The sequence below is a fragment of the Thunnus maccoyii genome, chromosome 2, assembly GCF_910596095.1.
Source record: "Thunnus maccoyii chromosome 2, fThuMac1.1, whole genome shotgun sequence".
NCBI lineage: Eukaryota > Metazoa > Chordata > Actinopteri > Scombriformes > Scombridae > Thunnus > Thunnus maccoyii.
Window position 1 is genome coordinate 15,656,788 of NC_056534.1, and position 26,844 is coordinate 15,683,631.

General features: G+C 39.4%; 1 long non-coding RNA gene across 1 annotated transcript; it reads left to right on the forward strand.

Moving 5' to 3' along the window:
* Positions 1 to 1,402: 1,402 nt before the first annotated feature.
* Positions 1,403 to 26,410, forward strand: LOC121909710. The gene is made up of 3 exons (XR_006099507.1): positions 1,403 to 1,489; positions 5,957 to 6,035; positions 26,227 to 26,410. It is a non-coding gene; the product is annotated as an uncharacterized LOC121909710 (long non-coding RNA).
* The last annotated feature ends 434 nt before the right edge of the window (positions 26,411 to 26,844 follow it).

Sequence of the window (26,844 nt, forward strand, 5' to 3'; positions counted from 1 at the left end):
GGTAAAAGGAATTATTTACTCATATTATGTTTTTTTGGAGATAGGGGAAAAACATACAAAAATCAGTGAGCGACTAATCGATTCCTCCTCCATTTATATTTAAAATTGCTGAAGAAAGGGGTGTTAGTTAGGTTCAAATAAATACTTTCTCTTAGATGTGGATGCAAGCTCAGACAGCAGTCAATTATATGTTTGAAATAAAAATAAATGAATTGGAGTGTTTTTGCTTTCAGTGAGAGGAGAGCCCTAATGAGAGTGATCACAGATGCCAAGACCAAACACTTCAAACAAAGGCAGCTTGTTCTTTCATACATGAACAGAAAAAAAACTTTAAAGATATTCTCTTTAAAGAAAAACAAAAAGAAGAGAGTGGCAGAATGAAAGATAGTGAAATTATATTGTCTGTTAAAGAAAGTCTGAACTGAACAATCACAACCTATTTGCTATCTTTTTGGGAAATGGCCATAATTACATAATTTGTAAGCGTAAAAGCTGAGGAATTTAGAAAATTACTAACAATAATTTGCTGTAATTATGGGTCTCCCCTCACACTACTTTCTCTGCAGCAGCCTCTCACTGCTGCATGTAATGCACACTATATTTTAAATGCTTTAGTTGTCCATATTTAGATGAGTTGTGAATATAAACAAGTGAGTGAGTGAAAAGTCCTTCTTGGTCTATTTAAACCCTCCCCCGCAGGCAACAGTATTTACAAGGAAACGGTTATCATTTAGTCTCTGTTGCGGATCAAAATGTCAAGCTCCACAGAGAATCTGAGCAGTGCTGTTAGGGCCAAAAGTGCAGTTTTAGAGCCCCAGGATCTGAGAGAAAAAAATGATTTGCAAATGCCCAAATATGTCTAATTGACCTGAAATATAGCCTGTGTGCAGGAACTGTTTGAAATCAATACGAAGAGCGAAAAGAATATCCTTGAAGGAACATTTCTGAGGATCACACCGCATGTCTTTCGGAGCAGCATTGTGAAGTATGCAAGAATTATGAAAACAATCAAGAAGTCATGAAAGGTCATGTGAATTAAAATTACAGTGGTTGCAGCCAATTAAGAGAGAGTGAGGTACAGCTGTTTTTTAACCTAGCAGACCAGTATAATAGGAGTGCACTGAGCGCTACTGTAGATTATATGAAAATTCTGTGGACGTGAAAGCCATTTGTGAGTTAATTCACACATAATGTATTCCCTCTGTATTTGTTTATTGTGTGTGTTTAGTGGGGTAAATCAATAGGCAGTATTCCCAGCCTTGATTGGATTCACAATTAGCTCTAGTAAGAGACTCCCTGACAGTGGGTATGTTAGATTCAGTACAGCCAACCAACCTGATTGTCTTTCCCTCACATCAACCGCCACTCCCTCCTGTCCAGGTGCCTTGTGGGTAACAGTGAGGACTGGAGGTTCCTCCCGTGTGGCAGGCAGGCCGTGACAGCTCCGAGATGCTCTTTGACCTGAGAGGAAGAGAAAACAACATCAATGGTAATTCCCCTTCAAACACATTAACTGGGATGAACTGGGTCCCACCGAGCCCCTCTGAGTGGACTCGCATTGATCGCAGAAATCCATGAATAAATTTAGCACTAATTGATTTTTTTTCCTCCTTAGAAAATAAATCTCTAATTCTGAGTAGAGGCAGTGAATGTAGCAGATTGTGCAACCACTTTCCTTTAAAAAAAAAAAAAAAAAAAAACTGTAGGAAATACATTTTGAGAACTAACTTAATAAGCTACAAAATATTCAGTGTCCTCTCATATCACCTGATCCAGCAGGCCTGTTGTTTTAAGTGCAGCCACAAAGTTTCATCATTTTGCGACTCGACAAGAGTCAATATAAAGTCCACCTTGAGCTCAGTTGCTAAACAAACAAAGAGAATTTATTGTGTTAGGACTGCTGAAGCAACAAGCTCAGAAATTAGGTCCTCTGAATTTCAGCTACCTTTTAATTGCTTTCAGTGGGGATTGAAGTTATAGTTAGAGGGGAAATGGTGTCACATTTGCGTTACACAAACTCCCTATCCCTTCACCTTGCCAGTTGGGAGAGTGATACTGTCAATATCGTTAAAAAAAAGGCATTTACAAAAGATTTCAAGCATTAAGTATAAATACTGCACTGGGGTTGCAAAGTGGAAAAGAGTGTTGGAAATATTTTATTATGAAGATGAACTGCCGAAGTAATTTCATTTGATAGAAGGCAAAAGGTTTGAGATCAGTGAATATTTTTCTGATATTAGTAAGGTGTATTTAAGATTTTTTGTATTTTTTTTCTTACTGTTTTTCCTTAAAAAGAGAACAAAGATTTTTTTCTTAATCTCTTAAAAATCTAAAAAAACAAAAAAACAATAGAGGTCTAAATCAAAAAACATACTTAATATCTTCAGTATCTCATGATGCTATATTTTAGTTATTAAGCCAAAAGACGGATGTGGTTTTTAGCTGAGCACTAACCTTCGTTATATTATATAAAGCTGACTGGAAAACACTCTGGAGCATGTTGTTCACAATTTAATCAATGGATCCAAAAATTCAGCCTGATCTTTTAGTCAGGTGCTACAGTATTTTATTTTATATTTATATTTTTCCCTTTGCTTTTTAGATTTATTGCTACACCTGAAGTTACTGCTCAGTAAAATATCATAACTGCAATGTGAATGCTTTAATTCTATATTGTGATAAAAATGCAAAATCACACTTTGCATATAAATATAGATGTTTGATCTGTAACAGCAGAAAATAATAATAATGGTTAAATATATCACCTTGTATATAATAACTGCAGCAAATTTTATTGTATATTTCAAGTTGTCAAATAGTCAGGCTGCTTATTCTTAGTGATGATTGATGAGTCTTGATTTAGGAAGTTGCAGATTCAGGTATCATACTGCCACCTACTGGTTGAGACTTTTCACAAAGATGTTCAATCAGTAAGAGTGCACTCAAATGAGTTCCTTATGATTAAAATTATTATGTGATTTCAGGAAGGACAGCATCTACTTCAATGATATGTATGGAGATGAAATATTACATTTAGTTTTACTTCAAATGATATATAATATCCTCAGACATCTGCATTAACGAGGAGAGGAAATGTCCCATGTGTGCCCCGACTAAACATCGTGTCCTGGGCCCTTTAAAGCACATGTAGCTGAAGATGTGGTTACGGTCTATCAAGACTGCCTTCACTGACAAACCTCAATTGCTCAGTCGTGCAAAGAAAAAAGCGTTCCTGAAATGTTCCTTTTTATTTGATGGATGAGTTGTACATATAATGGCTGGGCATTACCTCTGCAAATAAACCAGACTTGACATTGCCCTGCGCTGGAACATCTGGGACGCCCCAGAGACAGGATCAAAGGCCTTGCGCGTCCTTGGACTCTATCTGTGCCAAACATGCACAGCAAGCTCAAGAACGACTATCCAACGCATTTCAGTCATCATCCTCTGCGCTGGCTGTGTTTGTTAGTCATCAGCTATTTCTGTTTGATTTCTTACAGTCATATTCCTCAGTGTTTTTGTCATGGTAACAGCAGGGCTGAGAGCGGTGCAGCTAGACAGTACAGTAAATCAATTTATGAGCTTATTATCCCACAACAAAATTATATCTTTAGCTAAGTGGAAACATGGATGTGATGTTGAAAATCAAGTGCTAGACTGATTGATCTTTCCAGCACTGACACATCAGACTGAACAACATATCAACTCCACTCTCATCTGTACTATACTATGGGGGCTGCACTACAACACAATCCACATTACTTGGGCTTTGTTTGGAGAAAGCCAGCCAACTGCATAACCTTAATTAGTCAAGCTGTATTCATTCAAGTGATTACAATGCCCCGCACAGTAGTGAAGAGAAGCATCTGTCACTTAAATGATTTCTCAATCTTTCCATTCAGTGGAATAAATTTATCATGGGCCCGGACTCTAACATGGCTTTTCTTAAAGCACACTGAAGAAAACGCTCATTGAATACAGGTCTAAAGTAAAAACAGTATATGGTGTATTTTGATGATTAATTTGAGCCGAAATAAAAAATAATCTTGTCCACTGTATTCTGATGTGTTAAGTCCATTCAAAATGCAAAAAAAACATAACATTATGTTAACGCTGCCGTGGAAGAAAAGGACAAAGTGAAGTTTCCCTGGGATGGTTTTTTTTCCCAGGTTCTTGAGTTTCATTATGTTTGCCATTTCTAAATCTCCCCAAGGCTATGCATCTGCTGCTCTCCAGCGTGCACAACTGTGGAAAGAAGCAGGATGTCACTTTTGTGAACTAGCCACGGTGGAGAGAAGGGAAAATGACGCAATCATCAGAAAAGTGGTTTGGGTGGTGAAGCAGGGGCCTTGCGAGGGGCAGGTTGCAGGGATCGCCTGCACCTCGGCAGATGTGCCTTGGTGTCACTCCACATCCGCAGCCGAATGAATCACCCAACAGATGTTTAACGTCAAGGCCAGGCTGTCACGCCAGCCAAACACACACATTATACATACACACATCCTAGCTATGCAAAGACATGCTTACACACAGTACAATTTATTAGGAAGAGTGGCTCCACAAGGGGTCAGATCTAGGCACTGATGTTCACCTTGATGTAACTTTGACCAAAAAAAAAAAAAAAAAAAGATTTCACTCACCCTGAAGTTTTCATAGGAAGGGAAAATGCACTAAATACACATAAACACTCTGAAGTGTAGTCTGGTCAAACTCGCTGAGTCCCACTGAAATGTTTCTACAGCATAATGTATTTTAAGACACTCTTTTTGATCTCAGGCTTGTACTATCTCTTCAAAATTGAAAGAAAGAAGGTACTTTAAATAACTCCACTCCAGCACTCCCCCCTGAACACCTTTTTGTGGGACCTTTCATGGCAGAATAAAGATATTTTGTCAAAACTTGTTTCCAGCAGTAAAGTTATATGCCTCCATACCACAGACATATTTTTATAAAGCTGCAACAATTAGTCGATTAATTGACTATTGACAGAAAATTAATCTGCAACTATTTAGATAATCAAAATATTGTTTTAGTCATTTTTTAAGCAAATATGCCAAGAATGTGCTGGTTTCAGCTTCTAAAATGTGATGATTTAATGCTTTTCTTTGTCATTTATTATAGTGAACTGATTAGCTTTAGGTTTTGGACTGGACGGTCAAAATAAGACGTTTAAAGACGTCACCTTTGACTCTAAATAATCTAATAATCTAAATCATAAAAAATAGTTGCAGCCCTTTATTTTTATTACCTCTTTGTTTCAGTTTGTTTTAAGAGTTTTTTTGGGTGGGGATGATGAAATGCTATGCTACTACAATAAACTGCCAATTCTTAATAGTAGATGTTCTCAACAATGCCACGCTGTACACAGCATGGCATTGTTTTTTATTGACGATAGGGCAATTATCTACAGAATTTACTTAACTTATTTACTTTACAATTATATTTTTTTCCTGTACCCAATGTCATTTAAGGTGAGCGATCACTCAAAGATTTGACTCATCCTCTTCACAGAATCAATCACTTTATGTGCCGTGCATATTTTTTCAAGTGTGCCTTGGTACCAAGAACACTGAGACTCACTGAGTTAGAAAAGAGCAATTGAAGGTAAGGAGCTTTTAAGAAAGAGTTGCTGGATCTTTGAGAACATTCTTGAGGCCCTTTTCCCCTCTTTTGGAGAAACCCAAGCAGATAAAAGGAAACACTCGGGTGGATTAAAGTGTTCAGAATGTATCAGCATCAAACCACTAGAGTTTTTGCCCTCTACATTTTTCAAACACAGTCAATAGATCTAAATATTTTACTGTGCCCTGGCCGATTTATTGTTTGATGTTTAAAAACTTGTGTGGAATGAAAGAAAATTCATTAAAGAAGAAGGCCCCAGAACGAGGCCCCACGATCAGCTTTGAAAGTCTAGTTTAACTGGGATATTGATCATTCTCTTTCTTCTGTGACAAAGGCCACCAGGGACGCTGGAGGTGTCGGTGGATGAAGGCGCGCTGCCAATAACACCAGACGTGTGTGTGTATACACTGTAGGTGAGGCTGAGAATTACACTACTGACACAGAAAAATCCAATAACTCAAAAATGACCAAACAAATACCACATTCTTGACTTCTTGCTGGTCAAAAGAAGATTCAGTGCGCACCCTGGTTTGAATGCAGCAAATTGCACATGAGGGGTTTTGATTTTTGAAATTCATGACATTCATTCAAGACTAAAAACATTTGTGAACTTAATTATACAGCTCTATGTGGCCACTGGAAATAGAAATTTAAGGTCTCTAAAGTTGCATCCCTAAATTTCTATAGGACTTTAATCTGATCTCAAGACTTCCAGCTCTTAATCAGAAACTGTCTCTCATCCTGTCGTAGTGCAAAAGGAGCTGTTCTATTATTGACAATGGAACATCTCCCAGATTTGTCTTTAGATGACAATCTCACTGCAGTCTATCTCTCGGCTGTTGTGCTTAAGGAGAAACAGATTCTAATTCACAAATCAGAACAAGTATCAAAGTAACATACTGCATGTGAGGTCTATTTTAAACTATAAACTAATCAAAAATTTAAAAAAAAAATGTTGTGATGGAAGTGATGTCTCATCTCTGGGCACTAACAAAAGGCTTTTGCACAAGCTGTAGACACAAGAGATTTTTTTTTTTTGACAGAGAAGGTAGCTGCAGACACGAGAGAAATCTTATTCTAGCGATATTCAGCACGAAAAAGCAAAACTTAATCCGCATGAGTTATTCAAGCTTAGATTGCCATCAAAGATAACTCCTGAAGTTCTGGCAACTTTCTTGACATCAGGAGACAGACTAACCACAGTATAATTAATTAAATCTTTGGAATATGCAGGGCAAAGAGTTCTTTTCCCTGAGCTGCAAAATATTAGACAAGCAGGACTTGAAAACTGTCAGCAGTACTTTAGAGATGGCCAGACTATTCAGATTGATTACTTTAAAAGACAAATATAACTGAACATCACCAACGCATCAGTGTCCATTGGAAAGAAAAACTGCAAGTCATGGCACTGGCAGAATCTCTTAGAATCTCATTTTTTACCATTAAGCTAGCACACTAAAATGTTTTGCGTAAAAATGGAGATAATCTAAATACAGTAAATAACAAATTCAGTTGTTGCATTCAGCATATATCCTACAGACCTGCACGAGTAAACTGGCTTCCCCTTTGACGCTAGGCCACAATGTGAAACAAATAACATTCAAGAGTGACCTTTAATAATGATCACTTATTTCACCCCACTCACTTTAGATAACTGTAGCTGCCTTTGAAAATATTTGCTTAATTTGATAAGACCACTGTGAAGAACCCCCGTATGTGTCCCTCTACTGTCTCCAACAGTCTAGAGGACTTCACAGAAATATCAGAATATCAAATAATCTGGGCCATAACTTTCTCTAATTATTTAAATTTCATGTATATTTCAAGGAGCAGGGAAATGGCAGTATGATGTAGATCACAAGCTATGGTATAGAAAGAAGGGGACTGTTTTTCACACTCATTCATGCAAAATAATTATAATTTTTCCTTTAAAAAAATGCCCTCAAGGAGACATGTGCAGAATGGTGTAAAATTGTCATGAACTCATCTTATCACGGTTTACATTACATTTATATTTTATTGACATACTGCTACCATAGAAATTAATTTTTTTTTTCTCTGACAAAATGCTTTGTAATTTGCTTCTATACAGTATAATGCAACACAAAACATGTTTGCTTTTGTGATTAGGCATATGAGAAGCAGGTTTGTTTGCCCCTCCTTCTGCAAAACATTACTGCCTTTAAAAATTTGAGAGCTCTGAATCAGCTTTTGGCACAGCTGTGACTATGCAACATGGCCAGTCTAAATACAAATTCACCTCTTCTCTTTCCAAGTATCAGTTAAAAACATCTGATCTCCTTTCCTGCTCAAACCACAGCTCTGATCACAATGTCTTTGTGTTTCAGTGTGGCACTAAAACTCCATATCCCAAACTCTGATGGACTTATGGACAGATTTCTTGTCTTGTTTGCTGACCACTAGGGTCAGCAGTGTATATCTGAATCTCTCTCTCTCTCTCTCTCTCTCTTGTCCACCATCTCTAACTTTTCTCTTCCCATCTCCCCTGAATATCTGTCCCTTCCTCTGCCAAAGAAATCAAATGGAATTACCAGTCTGCTGCTGAATGAGCAAGTCAGTACATAAGGAGTCAATAAATACATTGACCAGAGGTGAATTAGGTCCTTACATTTAAATGCAGGATAGCAGGCTGGGCAGGCAGATCTGCTGGGCCATCAGCTCACAGGACCAAACGGCTCACTAACTGGGGATGCTGGTTTTCTTCTATGATACGTGTAGAAGCTGAATCAAGAGACAGGTTTGAAGCATGTCAGTATGTCTGTGATTGATAACATGTTCGTCCCAGGAAAACTAGGTAAACAAAATATGACACAGACTACAGGTAAACAAATTCCAACTAAATTAAATTGAATTATCCGACCACACTGCGGCTACTGAGCACGCAACATTTGACATGTTTTACCTTAAAGAAAAAACATTTGCAACAGCTAACCAATGACTCCAAACTGTGGATTTCTAGGTATCATCATCTGTTTCATACTATATCATTTTTTTTCTACATTCTTTCTGTGACTAATCTGTGAAAAGTTGCAACCTGCACCAGACATACTGTAGCATTTGATTGAAACTTGACTGACATCAATCAAGAAAGCTTGGGTTGCAAAACTAGGGGCTCGTTTCCAAGGCAGCACTTACACTAAGTGGTATTAGTTTATCATCAGTAGATTTCAGCGCTGCTTGTGTGTTTAATTGTCATCTTCTCAAGTTTCTTTTATCAGTTGCCAACACTGGTATACACCTATACGCTCAACTGTTCAACTCATATATCACATATCACGTCACTATCTTTTTCTTTTTTTAAAAAAAGGGAAAAAATGCTTTGCGTAATGTTTTTGAGGATGTGACAATGAATATAGTGTTTTCTACATAAATTTAGAGGAACAAACCAAACAAACCCAATTTTAATAATCTACAGTGATGCAATTTTTTTTATGTATTGTTGTCATCTGATTTATTAACAATTCAAATCATATAAAGTGGTTTGAAAAATGTGTAGTAAAGTAAAGAGCCTGTTTTCATAAAAAGTAGTAAATTTGGTTGTTATTGAATTTTTTATTTCTTCATTGCATCAGTGAAAATGTCTACCACCACACTGTCCTCCTTTCAAAGTGTGCAACTCTCCTTTGAAAAGACACACAGGACACAGCAGGAGGGGAGGTGTGATGTTCTCTCTTTTTATTGACTGACACGGCTGATGAGGGCCCATCCTGCACTTTGGCAGGAGGGTAGGCAAGCATGCGGAGGTGGCGCCCACCAGGGTGCGAGGAGGGGACGACATGGTCGTCCTTCATAGATATTCCATGCATGGCTTTACCCTTAGCTGCCCTGTCAAGGTCTGTGTATGCCCCTCTGAGGGGGCTGAGACAGGGTCATGGATGACACCCGCCTCTATGCCAGACGTGACAGCACAGCTGGGCTGCTTAATGACAGAGGGGCCTGGCCCAGCTCACACCTGCCCATCCTGGGCAGGGCAGGCGACCTCACAGGGAGAAAGAAAAGCCGCTGCCACGTTCGATGGGCAGATGTTCTGGAGAGGAGACAGCAGAGACAGCTGCACTACAGGGACCCCTCCGTTTCTCTCCTCTCTCCAGTAATTGAAAATCATGTAAAAGGTCAATTGTGTGATACTGGCTGTCCCTCTCTGCAAGTTGTTCCTTTCAGCCAGAACATGACAAAAACAACACTGACTGGATGACAGCTTTTGCCTCAATTACTGCCTATTTAGCTATGGATGTCCATGTAATGACGATATCTGTAAACATTCCCAGTGAATAAATCTGCATATACAAAGAGGTGCAGGCCATCTGTTGGAGGCCATGGTTAGGGGTCCCTGAGAGAAACCTAATCATTGGGTACATTACACAGACACTGTTATGACATTTGGAATCCAAACGAAGGAAGACTGTAAGGGAGGATGAAAATAGCACTAATTCCAAGCTCTATCAACATTTGCTGAATAGCAGCCCCACAGCCTCTGTGTGAAGAATCCACAATGGTACAGAGGGTCAGTGCCTGTCCTGAATACCTACACAGAGTGACCCTCTCTCTGGATTTCACTCTGATGAGAAGTGGCAAGGTTTTAACCTCCACAGAATTGCTCTCTGTTTGTGGTTGTCTTAAATAGTACCAGCTACAGAACTGTCACACAACATCAGCTTCTCTGGAATTCAGCAGAGATTTCTAGACCTTCATAGGCAGGGTAACGATCAAAATAGACAATGAGGACTCATCAAGTAACACCAAACAGGGAAATGAGATAAACTTTGGCCACTTTTGCGTGAAATTTGGTTGTTGACTTTCAAGTACTAGAACCTTGGCAATGTGTTTCAGAAGTTTTTTTACTTGACCTAGATTAAGGAGAGTTTTATGGGAACTGGAAAAAATACAGAAGGTTTAGATGCTCAGACTGTGACATACAGTGTTTAAAGAGTATGTCAGTGTTGGACAAGGAATTGCGTATATAAATGTGACATCTCATCACAAATTTATTTCAATAATTTTAAAGTTTGAAAAAGTTGTTACTTTTAATGAGTAACATCCAACGGCTCACCCACAAACATGTGGTTTTGAGGGAACTCTTTAAAATTTAACAAAAACAAGTGCTGTGACTTGAGTACCAGCACAAACAGGAAGGAAACAATATATTCCATAAACTCCCACAAATGAGAATGTTATCAATAACACTTGTGTCTGCAGGAAAACAAAATGAAGCTCTTCAAGATGCATGTTTCTGATTTGACTGACCGTAGCCCTCTGCCAATAACAATGTTACCCGCAATCACGATCCAAACCACACATCCTTGGCACAGCACACTGTCATAAATTATGTTTTGATTCTGAACAAATGCAACAGCTTCCTGTCTAGTGCTGTTTTCTCTTATCTTGAACCAAACGCAAACTAAAAGGATGCTGTTTTTGCTGTGGGAAGGGCATTTAGAAACATATCAAAAGTGTTGGACATTGCAGATGACAAACTTGGAGAACACGTACTCTCATCATCAAGGAAACAATGACTGTAACTCCAGAATTTCAAAGAAACCGACTATCTGTGCTCATTAAATCCAATGAAAATCTGTTTTAGACATTGCTGTTGTATCCTGGACTTTACTCCTAATTGTCTCCCATGTCTACAAAACAAATATATAACAGTTATTTATAATTACGTTTAAAACCACTGGGCCTCTCAATTTAAACGTGTGAGTGTTTGTGTGTGTATGCTACTTATATGAAAGTGTAACTGTGCAACTGCATGTGTGTAGCACACCAGAATGCACATTTCAAAGGCAAGACAGCTCCTGGGCTTGCTGAACTTTTGCTTGTTATCAGGAGCTGAGAGTGAAATGGAGAGAATTGATCTTTTGTCTACTGGAGGTGCACTCCCTTGGGCTGGGCCGCTCGCTTGCTCACTCGCTTGGCTGCCATGCAGAGGGCTCTCTTTCTCATCCCCACCCCACCCCCTCCACCCCCCCCCACACACACACCACCATGCCCCCGCCCTCCCCCCCTCGTTCACTCACTCTCTCTCTCTCTCTCTCTGCATGGCGGCTGCCTCTCCTCCAGCTGACACTTGTCCTGCCGTTACTGGGAGAGATGTGCGCTGAGCTGCTGACACCAGGATTGATCTTCCTCCTTTTCCCCATAAGCTCCATATCAAGCTCCTGGAGACTCTGGGGGAGACAAAGAATGGGCGGAGGGGTGGGGATAAGGGGTTGGGGAGGCGGCCGGAGTGGAAGAGAGAGGAGGGAGAATATTGTCAACTCACATCACCTCTTCAAACTAACAATGTTTGCTGCAGCGGAGGAATAAAGAACACAAAGTTGACAGTTATATTGGTGGTGGTGGACTGAAGTTCATCCTTTTTGCTAAATTGTTGCTCACAGCGACACCACCAACAACTAGATTTCCTAATGCTACCAACACCATTTTCTTTTTTTTTGTGAACTAGTCTCAAACGGTGCACTATTTGCTAAAGTGAAGTAGATATGGTATTTTAAAGAATGTAAATATTATACCTCAAGCCTTGCCTAAATGACTTGTCAGGACTACCATACCATATTTTTGTGAGAGAAACCCTCAGCAGTGTGTTCCATGGGGTGGAACTGATTACTGTGCCCACAAGACTTTTTTTGAGGTTACACTTAACACAAACAAAATCAGTGCAGGTTATGATTTATGCCAAAAGTAGCACAACCTTCAGTGCTGTTCATTTTATTTTATTTCTTTTCAAGGCAAATGTTAATTGCACTGATGGAGCAGATTTATTAGAAATAGAGATTAAAATTATTCACTGTATACTGTGGTTAGAGCAATGCATGGAAGTCTGATTCATCAGTGGTAAGAAAAATAATCCTCTAATGTTTTACTAAACTGTAAATTGTTTACTCTTCAGTGCAACAGACTTAATAACCACATTTCTGGCAATATCCCTTTACACCACAATTAAGTCACAGCTTACACACAGTCACCAGGCTTCACTGGAGCAAAGCATGGGGAAATCTAATGCAGAACACATTTTTTCAACTCTTTCCTCTCGTTTACATGATGTGTTGGAAAGTCTCCACTTACAGACATTGCAATACTTATGCATATAATTCAAAATATGCCTGGTGCTTATGTGGCAGATTAGGTTTTTTCCTTTCTTCTGGCCCACTAAATTGTCACCAGGCTAGATTCAATGATTCATCTGTGCCCTAAATACTGCCTACTACCTAATTACAGTGCTATATCTATATTCCTGCCTCTTCCTGGAGCCTGGTTTCCATGCTGGCTGGTGTGTGCACAGTTTGGCGTACTGGTGTGTCTGCCGTTTTTCCTCGAAAGCTGGTCTTCCAGCAATTGTAAGGTGTGCATTTTTACAGTTTTCTTGTACTGCACGTTCATAGCGTGTGCCATTGGCATCATATCTGCTTCTGCTCCTTTATTTCACAGCGTGGTCTGCTCATCTCATGGCTGCAGACCCAGAGTAATATTGCCTTGCTTCATGCCCTTGTTTAACGCAGTGTCGTTTGTGTGTCAAGGTAGGCTGGCTTAATTTTGTTTTGCTAACTTTAGGCCGCTTTTATCTGGCTTCCAGCTATACGAAACTTTTTCTTTTTGGTCTCTGATCTGCTGTGATAGTGACTGAGCTGTGGCTTTGCAGCTCTCCCCCTCCCACTGCTGGGAAGCTGCACATTCACTCTCTTTGGTGTGTATGCATGAGTTTCTACATTTCCATGCTTCCACTCTGTGAATATTGTCGGTATATGGACTGGTTTTTACTAGTATTGGGTTTTTTGTGTGTGTGGGTGTGTGTGTTTTGTTTTGCACCACAACTGGTTCGGCTCTGCGGCTCTGTCCACACTCGCATCAGTGGGAGTGAACTGAAGCTGTCCGTTTGCACACTAGGACCAGGGCAGGAATTACACCACAGCCAGTGCCGTGGCCGTAATGCCCCTTCTAAAATTAACTACCCACACAACCAGTTTGGCATGCCCTGTTTTGAACTGGCTGTTGTGACCTTAAAGAAAGTTGCAGATTTCCTCATTTAAAACTAAATGCAACACAGTAAAAAAACAGACTCAACGTTTCCCAGTGTCTCTGTCATCATGCTGGACAACAACAGTAGCGCAAGATTTCTCCCTCCTGCAAATATGTGTAATGTTAACGTAAACATTAATAGCTAACCAGCTAGCTACCATTAGCTAACAATTAACATTACATGATAAGCACAAGCAGCTAAACACCGTACAGTGTAAGTACTAATCCACATTGTGTTTTAAAGTTTACCAGCCACACACACTCCTACCCGGGTCTGGGAAGTGGTCAAAATTATTTTCTCCAGCTGTTAGCATTTATAAGACTGCTTGTTTGTCTTTTTGAGCTCTGTATCATCTGTGACAGTGGTATTTGGCAACTTGACATATTCAGTTTCTGCTTATGCTTTGGACTCGTTTTCACTCGTCATGAATTTATTTCCTCTGTGGCAGGAAAAACACATTACACAAGTCTTTATAAACTCCTGCAGGTTAAACTGGACTAATGATACACTTTTAGTGCTGACTGACTCGAACACACTCGCTATGAACAAACTTAAAAACACTCACTAGCCTAGCAACATTAATGCTACAAACAACCCGTAATGCAACACTCCGTGTAGGAGTCGGTTTTACACCAGTACTTTATCCATTCAAAAAGAATATCTGATGTTGTAAACACATAATTGTCCAGCTATTAGCGGAGTGTGTATGCAGATTAACCTCTAGACCAACATGCGTAACCAGTCAAAAATATTGTCGGTGGTCGGCACCATTGACATCTCTTACCAGGATATTGCTGCACAGTGTTAGCTAATTACAAACTTAACTAGTCCTAATTCTGAAATTTTTCCCCAAAAGCAGCCTATGACGGACCACACAAACACACAAACACACACACACACACACACACTTCTCTGGCCACTTCTTAGTTAAAACAGATCAGGAGAGTCTGTCGGCTATTACATGACTGGCAGCTCTCATCCTAGTCTCTCCTTGAGAAGGTCTCATCAGTGTGTTTAATGTTTTAACGTGTAAAAAAAAGTGTTTTAAGTCATTTTTGTGACTGCTCCTACGATCTCAGACCCAAGTGCTAACAGTTGCATGGGTGTTGAAACTTGTTCAGATTATTTTTGATCACCCCTATCCCATTTATAGACTTTATTTTATCATGACAATATAACAATAACAATTAACATAATGAATTGTTACCATTTTTTTTAAAAATCAATCAGACAGCATTTTGTGGAAAAATCAAATATTCAGTACAGTTTTAATAAAACTACTGTTTTTCAATACACTGACTCCTAATTTTTGTTTTGTATACTGTTTTGTCTTCCTACAAATAAATCATCACTAATTATTACACAGTTGGTTTTGGCCTTGGTGCCCTACATTTTGGCTGCGATGCCCCAATAAATTTGTATTTATCAAGTAGTTTATTTGGACTGCAGATCCACTTATATTATCCGATTTATTGTTTAGCCGGATTAGTTTTTTGGGGAGGTTTTTTGTCGTTACAAGATTATTTATTTTTTCCTATGTTTCACTGTTTTGTTTATTATTACTTTTTTCTTTTTTTCTATTTCTTCTGCTTGTATTTGTAGATTTCCCCTGTGTTGTGCTCTCCCTTTGGCCAAACAGGTGCGCATGTGGTGTGTGTTTGTGTTTTAATGTGCATTCTTTTTAATTATAGTTGACCACTGTGGTAGAATTCATGCGGCCCAGTATATAGTGTTGTTAACTGTTTGCTTTCTCCTTTCTTTTTTTGATGGTGTCCCTTCACTGATCCCTTACTGTAGAGCACTTGGGTGTGGAAGGTGTGGTGTGCAGTGTCAGCCCCCCCCCCAGCTACTCTTGTTCTCTAATGGTAAGACCCCAGTCCTGCCCCAAATATCTTTTAACAGCAAATGAATGGGCCAATAGGAACTGTGCAATATTTATTGAGGTGCTACTTTGTATTTTAAGATTTTGATTGACCTGACTGTCATTTTTAAAAAGGCAATAGTGTTAATGAAGTTACTATTCATATTTTTCTGGCATCACGTCTCAGTCTGGTGTTGTCAAGCCTGTGTAACTTTTCTTTTTTTGGGTGTCCCAAAGTGGTTACACTCAAGAATTTCGTTGGGATGAAATTCCCCAAGGTGGCATAGTTGACACTATGAAGTAAAAAAAAAGACAACTCCCCCGCTCTCACCACACTTACACAGGTCATGTACAAAGCAGAGAAAAATAAACAGAAGAAGAGCTTTTTATTGGCAATAGGACCAAGCTAAAATACTACTATAAATTGGATGTTGCTAAGTAACCTCAGACTGAGATATTGGCTTATCAAAGGATTTGACTACAAGTTGTAGCACTCCTCTACTTTTGAAGAACTGTACTTCAGTTGAAATATAATTATATTCTTATATATAATCATCAGCATCATAAATAAATCCCCCTAGTCAGGCTCTTCATACTGCATAGTTACAACAAAATTAATTCTAATTATATTTACTAATTCAGGTGTAACTTAAGCGTCACATATGTGCACAAAAAGCTATACAGATGTGTGTATCAGTAATACTTTCTTTTTCACAAAAAGTCACTTAATTGATGAACTAATTAATTTTAGGACTGTATAGAGCCTCGTTAGTGCTGCTGCTGTGATCCTTGGCTCACAGTAAATTACAGTAATGTAATATAACATTGTCCTTTTCATCATATCAATAATTGTGTTTTTGTTCTTTTGCATTAAATGTCAATGTAATGAAGTGAAATATAACATTTTCCTAATGAGACACTACTCACAACTGCCTGTACTGAAATGATACAACAGCTGACTTAGTTTTGATACCCTTTAAAGCACAGCAGTTTAGGGCTGCAACTAATGATCATTTTCATTATCAATTAATCGATTAGTTATTTGGTCTATAAAATATCAGAAAATGGTGAAACATGTCAATCACTGTTTCCCAAAGCCCAAGATGACATCCTCAAATGTCTTGTTTTGTCCCAACCAACAGTCCACATCTCAAAGATATTCAGTTTATTGTCATAGAAAACTAAAGATACAAGAAAATATTCACATTTGAAGCTGGAATCAGAGAGTTTGGACATTTTTTCTTAAAAAGTGACTCCAAACGATTAATTGGTTATCAAAATAGTTGTTGATTAGTTGACACCTAATTGATTAACCGACTAATTGTTGCGGCTCTACAACAGATGCTGATAGAAATGGAGTCAGATCTGACCTTTGACTACATTAAAACTAAACCGCTGTCTTATTATGTAGAGAAACTACAAAGCATTCAAAAAGCAGACATCTCTGCCAGGGCTGCAAATAACTAAAAAATGTTATTTTAATTTTAAAAAATGTTTTTCTCTCTCTCTCCCAGTTGAGAAAATAACAGAAATAATACAATGTGCCCATCTTACAATGTTAATAAATCTGGATCTACACCTGGATCCAGATCTCCACTAAAATTGAATCACTTGTTCCTTGGCTCACGGCCTAACCTTCCACCACATCTCAATGAAATCTGTCGACAAGTTTTTCAAATACACCGCTAACTTAAAACACAACCCCGTTGGCAGATGTAAAAATTACTGTAGCTATGACTGAGAGGTTTAAAATTAATTAGGACTTATAATTAGACTGAATATAAAACCTGTACAGTCATAAATAATATGATCAAACATAAAACACTTTCATCAAAAGCTGTGTGCAGTCGTACAGTAAAGGAATGTCAGTGGCTCTCGAGGACTTCTGTTGTGATTGTAAGTCCAGGTATCTGAGTGGATTTGACTGGGGATCTTTACAGTTATTACTGTGTATTATTGGTATCGCGAGGAGAGCAGACCTGTAAGGTCTAGCACCAAACATTATAATTTGCAGGTTAGCCAATTTCAAGAGGCTGGATGGCCCAATACCTTTGGTAAGCATCCCAGAGCAGCATAGAGCAGGGCAGAGCCATGCAGGAAGAAGATGAATCAAGTTTAATAACAAAGGGTTCTAATTGCCCCCCACAACCTCATACCCCCACCTCAGCGGTGAACTCTAATTACGGTGAGAACACACTGCACTGTCACCCAATATTAAGTTGTTGAGGAGCGGGCCAAGATAATCGATAAACACTTTAGTTGTGGAGGGGGGAGAGGCAGGGAACAGAGAGAAAAGAGAGAATGAAAAAAGTAAGATGCCCCTTCCATTCAGTGGGAACCATCAGCACCCAAAGCCCTCCAGGCTCATGAGAACGCCGTTGGGACGGTCAAAGAATGATTGCAGAGCAATAATCCTGAGCACCCTCCCCCGCCCCCCCAACACCCCCACACAAACACACACACACATATACCCCAAACACTCACTCACACGTACAAACACACACACACACACACACGTTCATGTGAGCTCACAACACAATGTAGAGCCCCACCTTCCCTATGGGCTGCCTGAGCACCCGTGTGTCTGAGAGGAAAGGTGAACACGGTCACCCTAATTACAGGGGCCCCAGCTCTCTCACACACTAACACACACTCACCAGGCATAACTAAAGACAGGCCAATTAGGGCGAGAGGGAGATAAGGGAAGTTTTATTTGTATACTAATTAATCCCCTGATGAAATTCAAAAGGGAGGTGGTGGAGGGGATTGGGGGAGGGAGCGGACGGGTAATTGTGTGTTTGAGAAAAGGTTGCTTTAGGTGCGGTTATCTGAGAAGCACAGCCTTGAGATAGTTGCCCCCTAATCCCGTGCTGAGCCCCGGCACAGCACTGCAAGGTCTCTCATAATTTGATCTGTTACATACTGTATGAAATGGCAGGCTCTGACAGTGAGATCATCAGCAGCATTTATTGTCTATTTGGTCCTCCCTCTGCTAACCATAAACGAAGTTGTCATGTCAAAGGGACTGTTTTTCTTTTTTTGGACTAGTTTGAGCAAAAAAAATAAATAGATAAATCTCAGAACAGTAAGGGTGAACTGCCAGATTATTTGTTGAACAAATTCAGTCTTAAAAATATTGTTGCAAGCACATACAGTAAGCAATGTTAGCGGCTAAAACTTCTGACCACTGAAGTATGAATTAAAGTAGCTAAAAAGTTAATAATAAACCCTTTTCAGAGCAGATCATTTCACTTGTCACAGCAGGAAAAACACAAGTGTAACTAATAATTATTATAATTTAATTTAATTAATGATTGTTGCTCTATTAAGTGTCTGCGTAAGATATTGTAGTGAGCCAGCATGAACAGTACCAGGACCCTGGAACTATGTCACCTGAATGGAATGCAGCCATAATTAAGGGTAATTAATAACACCTGTGCTTTTTCCTGCTAAGGCATGAACAAAAAAAGTCTACTGACAAAAACTATATTTTTCTCAGCATGTATTCTCATCATTAGTTTCAATATCAGCAGCCTACTAACTGTTGATTCTGTACATCATTGTTTCCCAACACTTTTTGCTTGTGAGCTTCTAAAGCAATGAGCAGTTTTTAGAGGAGAGTGTTTTCTTGTTATCATTTCACAAACCTTTATCTTCATCTTTTACCTTTATCGTGAAACCTGTCAGGAGTGGGTCCCACCTCCAATTAGGGTAGCCACTGTAGATGAGAGAATTGTGGAAGTTAGCATTTTCATGTTTTTAACATGTAGACAAGAGTTCAGTTGCAGAAAAATGAATAGTTAATTAAGTCATTTTTTTCTTGTTCCATCTCCTTAAATAGGATGATCTGTGGCTTTTCTTTGTCTTATGAGACAGTGAAAATAACATTTTTGAGTTTTGGACTGTTAGTTGGACAAAGCAAGACATGTTTTGATGTCGCCTTCGGCTTTAGGAAATTCCAATGGTCATTTCTCAAAAATATTTGACATTATAATAATAAACAATTGCTTAATGGATTGACAAATGAAGAAAATAATCATAACATTAGCCCTAAGGTACAGTACCAGTCAAAGGTTTAGACATACTTTCCCATTCGTATGTTTATCAACTTTCTGACTATGTTTATCAAACATAGTGGGAGCCACAAGAAACTACAACAACATCAGCAACAACACATGTCAAGGCAACAACACTGAGTAGTTCAGATGAAGGCTAATGGGCATATGCGTAAGTTATTTTTGTATCTAGCCGACATCAGTAAATGGCTTTCCACACTAGCTGTGGGCTAAGAGTTGACCCAGCACTTTTCACACACACATTGCTAACCCAGGGTTAACCTAAGCTCGGGAGTATAATACAGACTGTACTGCTACTAGTTGGAACAAGCGACGAATGTTTACATTCCTCAATGAAGTGTGACTGCTACATTGTTTACTTTAGCCAGGTGTCACACTGGCACCATTTGGCCCATGTTTAGTCCTTTTTCAGGGGGATAACCCCGAAAACTCGGGTCTTACCCTGCTCAGGAGCAGGACCAGCAAGCCCTAGACTAAAGTCAGGGTTAGCCCACTTTGGAATGTACCTGCATGAAAGCTTTCTTAGCCCCGGGGCTAACAGCTCCCTTCGCACAGGGCTAGGAAGGATCTAACAACGCTTTAAGCCCTGGGCAAAGTGCGTGTAAAAAGCTCTTAAGTTTAACACTAGCATGGTGCTAAAGTTAGCTTCATATGTGCAAACTGACACGCTTTGCTAAACAATACACAATGAAAGTACATATGTGATACATACTGTTATAGCATTTTATGAACAACAAACATAAGCTTATTTTGCCAGCTGTAAGCTAGTTACATCGTAGGCTACTCACCTGTCTAGCAAACATGAGGCTAACTGACTCACTACTGAAGTTTTTCCAAAGCCCTAAGCTGCCCCCCGCTTTTTAAATGCTACAGCAATGTTTAATTAGTGTTTGGAATAATTAAACCGATTTTATGAGTGCATACGAGGTGAAATGTTTGTTGTTTCTGGATTTCCTTCCCGCAACTCGAGCGCGCGGCGGTGAACGTCACGTACTATGACGTAAGAGCATGCTATATCCATGGTGCATTTTTTCTCCCTTTCAGCAAAGGTGAAAAATGCTGTTTAAGTTTATTTTTTTAGAAATTTTCACCTGTATCGGATTGTAGAAAATCAGACAGGAAACGAGGGAGGAGAGAGAGGGAAGCATGACATGCATCAAGGTTTTAAAGGGTTTGTAGCTTGACAATCATAGACTGAATATAAATAAATATTGGGTGCACATGTAAGTTTGATTTTTACATATAAACATTTATGAATCTTCTGCTTTCGTTGTTAATTTACAAGTCTGCACTGTGGTTGTGCAGCATTTCCATTAGTCTATTATAATCAGGGAAAATTCGTCATGGCAACACCACCTCTTATTGCTTAGAAAGAAAGGGGACCTAGAGTGATTAATATTAAGTATATAGGCCTGAGTGTAAGATATTATGAAATGTAAGATGATAGTTGTAGGAGTAGTCCATTCATTCAGACCAAAGCTATGTGGCTCAGCCCTGATCGTCTTGATTGACAGACAAAGACTATGATGAAAAGTGGAATTGAAATAAAATTGTCACTTGGAAAAATTGGGTCTTGGTGGTGACATGCAAACGGACTTGGAAAAAGGACATTTTGAAATAAAAATAGCTGCCATGAACTAATAAAAAATCATCATATTTAATGTTGAGGTGAGTTTAGAGACCACGAGTATATTACCCCATTTCTTCCACTTGTAAAAAAGAATATAAATAATATCATAATTTTGACTCATAATTTTGTCACATCATTTCTCAGAAAGTATATAATAATTATGAGACACCAGCAGGTCATATTTAACTTGTCATGAATAAATGTGTGTTCGGTTTTTTTCATGAATAAATCAGTGTTCAGTTTAATTGGAATAACACAAACTAAATAAATTAATAAATAACTGCAGTATCTCATTGAACAGGAGCAGATCCCAGAGTGGAGGGTCCATCATTAATACTCCGACTTCAACCATCTTAAGACATCATCATTAACAGTCAGTCTTAAAGCAGTTCTGTAAAGATCAACCTGGCATTCAGCTGCTTCTTCAGAAGCACCGTTTCATCCCTTATTAGAGATTAGCTTCACAGGGACCCCCTGTGACGTGTTGTCACAGTGAGCCATGTTGGGTTGGGTATCAAAGTGGATGCCCCGCCGAGCTTTAGCAGAGCTCCCTCTTTATTGTGCTCATAAAGCAGACCGCATGTGGTAGGATCTTCAAAAAGTCAAACAATCTCTGTGATTTGATGGTTAAGACATAAGACATTATTGTCATTGTAGGCATACAACGAAATTATGTTTGGTAACTCTCAGTGACCAGCAGCAATAGAGAACAAGATAAAAACAAGATAATAAATAATAAAAACGGTATTGCACAACAAGTTAGATGTATGTAATAAAGTGCTGGAGTGCATTAGCAGCAGTTAGGGAGTGGGGTGGGTGGGTGGTAATATTTACAGTCCACAGTCCTCAACAGCTACAGTATTGGAAGGTGGGGGGTTGATGGAGGCTACAGCTCTGGGGAAAGAGTTGTTCTTCAGTCTGTTTGTTCGGGCTTTGATGGCTCTGTATCTCAGGCGGGTGTATTCCTCATATCTGAGACCAATTCTTTGCTGATTCTTCATCATTTTGCAAAGCCCTCTGCTTCAAATTGAATTTGCCAACCAGCAGATGAAAATATTAATGATGTAATAATTCAAGCTGAAATTCTTAGTATGTGCTATATACCGTGTGATGTTGAGTGGTAAAGGGAATGAGATATGACCCTAATCAGTGAACAGGAGACACATGCGTTCATATAAATCCAGTATTTTTACGTGTAAACTGGAAAGTTTTGAGATATTGTCCCAACACAGATTAAAATTCAATCAGTGATAAATCAGTTTTAAGAAAGACATTGATGACGGAAGTATTCCCACTGTCGCATCATACCATCAAGTGGAGTACACATTTAATTTGAAGACATACGTTAGATTTAATATCACAGCACAGTGAGAAAAATAGGGATGCAAAATCAGTTGACTCTCAACAGCCAAATAACTTATAGAAAATTTGGATCAACTTTCAGATTCTGCCGAAAAACTTATAAAGATTTAGAAGAGTGATAACATTTATCTATGACCATTTGTGTGGATTCACTTGCCAGAGAGAGGCATTGGGGGAAGATTTGAATAATTAATCCAAGTTAAACCCATTAAGAATATCCATGTGGACACTTTTTTGATGTGAAAGACAGTGTATGATCTCAGGGTGCTTTCAGATTATATCTGGCTTTACTTATGGTGTCTGTTTTCCCCTGAAGCGACAAAGATCAACTGGCTCTTGTGTTAATTCTGCAGAAGTGTACAGTACAGAGGTCTTTGCTACGGAGTTGGCAGGCTAGCTCCCCTATCAGCATTTTACAGCTCTGCACGAAGCCCGAATAAGGTCTCTCAACAAACTAGGGAATGACAAATTATTCAGTATAGCTTTCAAAAAGTGTATTTTATAAGAAAAAAAACGAGGCATGCAAGAGCTCCTACTGTCAAATGACTGAGTCATCAGTTCAAAACTTCGATTCTTATTAATATCAAAAGTTTATCAGCCTGATAAGAGTATCACTCAAAAAAAAAAGCTCATGTGAGAATTGCCACTTCCTACTTTCTTATTAATTCATATGAAATTAATGTTGTTTACTGATTTTCTGCAAACACATCAGTCCAATCTTCATCCATCTGATAGGTTTCCCCTCTTGAATTTCACAAAAAAAAATATATTTGGAGGTGATGCAAACTCAAGCAACAACCACAGGGTCAAAAGAGGGTTGTGAGATCTCAGAGAAACATAAATCATCAAAAATCTCTCAGAGTACTCCACAGTGAGTACCAGACAAATAGCGTCCATGTGAGCATTTGAATGAAAGGTAATTCAACACAGAGCTTGTCATGGATCGCAAAGAAAAACAACATCTAGCCATTGCCTCCTACAGCATAAGAGCTGTCAAATCCTTTTTGTTTTTGCCCAGTGGTCACTTCACTTTTCAAGGCAGAGGGCTTGTCTAAGCCCCCCCACATTGTGAGTGAGAATCAGAGAGTAGGAGGTTTGGCGTGTGAATCAGGTGAAGCTGAGGCACACCTTTGGGGCCTGAGTGTTTCTCCCAACCCAGACATCATGCCTAGCCTAAACAAACACCCAAAAAGCATATAAGTTACAAATTAATGCTAGTCAGGCATGTTGCAGAGTAGTAGAACCAGTCCTTGTTCACATATTTGTGGCTGTGCAATAAAACCAACAGAGATTAAACACGACTGAGCCAAGCCTTGTGACCTCGCAGTGATTCCTTCAGCGGTTATTAGCCAGGGGCCACAGAGGAGGGCTCTGGAGAGCATCCCACACAAGAGCCAGCGACAAGCCCTGCACAGAAAAACTGCCAGGGAAGCACAATAAAGATAATTAGCCGCACCCGTAGCCCCACCACCATCACCACCAGCAGCCCCCAGTATCCCCCAGTTATCTCACCCCCTTCCTCCTAGACTGTGTTTAACTCATCCTCTCCATCTCCTCTCCTCCGTTCAAACACACAGGATCTGTCAGACCAAGCATCTCATACAGGGAGTACGGTAACATCAACTATAACTATTGCTTTAAGCTTAAAATAAAACAGTGTGCGGTATTACACATTGAACATTAGCACTTAAGTTCCAGGCCTCGCTGCTGAACCCTCAGTGTAGGTTTTATAAGAAGCACAGGATAAAATCAGTAAAAAAAAAAAAAAAAAAGCAAGGTAGTCTGGTGTTTAGCAACCCATTACTGGACCCACGACACTCCACCATTATCCCAGCCCTTCAGCCATGTTAGTTCTGTCTGAAAACAAGGTGGTGTAATTTAGAATGCATTTCAGTGCAATTAAAATTTCTCAGGCACAATTACTTATTCCCCCAGTGGGGCTGCCTCAATCAGTCTATGTGTGTAATGGGTTTACGGCCTTGACGCGGCAAGCATGTCCTGCCTATCTGCCTTGTGCTCTTCTCAAGGCTGTGGTTATTAATTGTGGCTAAAGTTGATAAATAAAATCACCAGTGCTCTTAATGCTAATTAGTGTTTGAGATAATATTTATGATTTCATAAGCACATATTTCTCCAAAGGCTCAGGCATTGTGCCCCCTATCCATCGGTCATAGGCTGTCTTGGATGTAATCTATCTTTGGGGAGAGGAGAGGCCGAAAGAGGGGCCAGAGGAAACGCAGGCAGTAAATACTAATAGTACTTAGTGGGTACTTTGGGAGCAGGAGTATTTCAGGCTATTTATTGAGCTGGGCTACTAAAGCAAAGATACACTTTTGTAGAGAGAAGTATATGATAAATAAGATAAGAAATTTGGAAACGCTGTAACACTGTACTTTAAAATAAATACTGATTAAAAATATATCTTACAAGTATTACTTTTAAGAAGTAATGGGGTAACAGTAGATTTGTTTTAACAATTTACAAATGAGACAACAAATGACGCAAAGGAAACAAGCTGTAAACTCACCTTGTAAAGTTGATATGGTGAACGTCTTAGAAAACAGTTTCTCATTTACACATCCAGCAGATACAACATAAGCATTGATTTGGAGTCGTGTTTCCGGCAACCTGATGAATGTAAATACAATATTTTACCTTCTTTTTTGCTCTTGTTATCTGGCTTTTTAGCTGCTTAATGATCCGCTATATGTACCAGCCATTTGATAATTTTATCTGCTGTTTGGTGCTAGGCATGTAGCATACAGTAGGGTAAGCAGATACTTTTTTTCAGAAAAACGCTGACACTGACAAGAGCGGTGAAAGTGAACCAAAACTGTAAATTTTGGAGCTGTAAAATGAAAACAATGAGCTGAAAGAGGATAAAATGCTAGCAGCTGAGGGAAACTGAAGAGTTGGGTGATAATTCTCTATGGGTCCGCCACTATAAGCGACGCCTTACACATAATAATGTGATCCATCGTTAATTTAAAAATATTGATAAAGCAGCTTTACATACATTCTCATCTGTTTAGTTTCAATTTCACCATCATTTTTAGACTTTTCCAGAGCAGTTTTGTATAGTTTGATCCATTGTGGCTCTCCAGTACTTTGTAGCCTGCAGTGTGCTGCTGAGATGATCTTGACAGGAACCGCTTCCTCTCACTTGCCCGGCGCACAGGCATTGAGAAGCACTTCAGCTACTTTTTAACATCACAACATGCTGGTGCCAGTGGCTCACTGGTCTGACTATTGATCCAAGTCACCACATCAAGGTGAGCATCAGTGCTGCAGAGTCCATTGTGGGACCTCATCCTGAAAGAGCGGAGCTGTCCACAGCTCTAGGCGATGCCCGAAAGAGTGACAAGTGCTGAAACCACTTCAAGGGGGCTAACAGTGCCCTCAGCCCTTTCTAGTCCCCGCTTCAAAGCTGAGAGCAGCCTCTGGCAGTTCACCCCCTCCTCTGTCTCCCTCCCCTCTCTCCCTCTCTATGGTCCTCTGGGGTAGCTGGTCCTATTCTCCTCTCCCAGGGCCATCAATGTCAAAGCATGAGTGAGTCCAGTCAAAGCTCGTCCCCCCCTTCAACACACACACTTTTTTTTTTCTCCCTTTAAGTTTTCTCTCTCCCTCTGATGCACAGGTCCCATCCCTCTGCATGACTGGCCCTCTCTGACAAGTGGAAATCACACAGATCCTACTGGCAAAAGATGGAAAGTGAAGAAGACTTCAGAAACGTGTACCCTACAGCTATCAGTGTCCTGAACTCAAGAATGAAGACACCAAGCATATCTTCTTCGCTATATACTATAAAAACTAGTGAGAACATGTTCACAAAAAATTTAAAGGGGGGTTAGAAAAAAGGTTTTGCTGCATAGTGATTTTTTTTTACTTTCTAAGATAAATAAGTGATAAAAAAAGAGGGAAAAGAGGGAGCTTTACTTTGCCAAAAGGGACCTTGGGTTTTGCCCTGTGGGCATGGCAGCTTTCATTTTCCTCTTTCCTCCGTTCATATTCCCAACCGGTTTCCTGAGTTATGATTGAGTTTCACATATTGGAGTTATATCTGGCAGCCAGACTTGTTTATCTGCTGGGGCTGATAACTGCACTGGCCTGAGTGTGAAGCAGAAAGCGAGGGGAGGGAGATACAGAGAGACAGACCACTCATATATTCTCATCTCCTCCAGTCTTTTCTCATTGATTTAGCATGTCTTCATCAACAGTCTGACCCAGGTACAGCTTTTTTTCTTTATCTCAAACT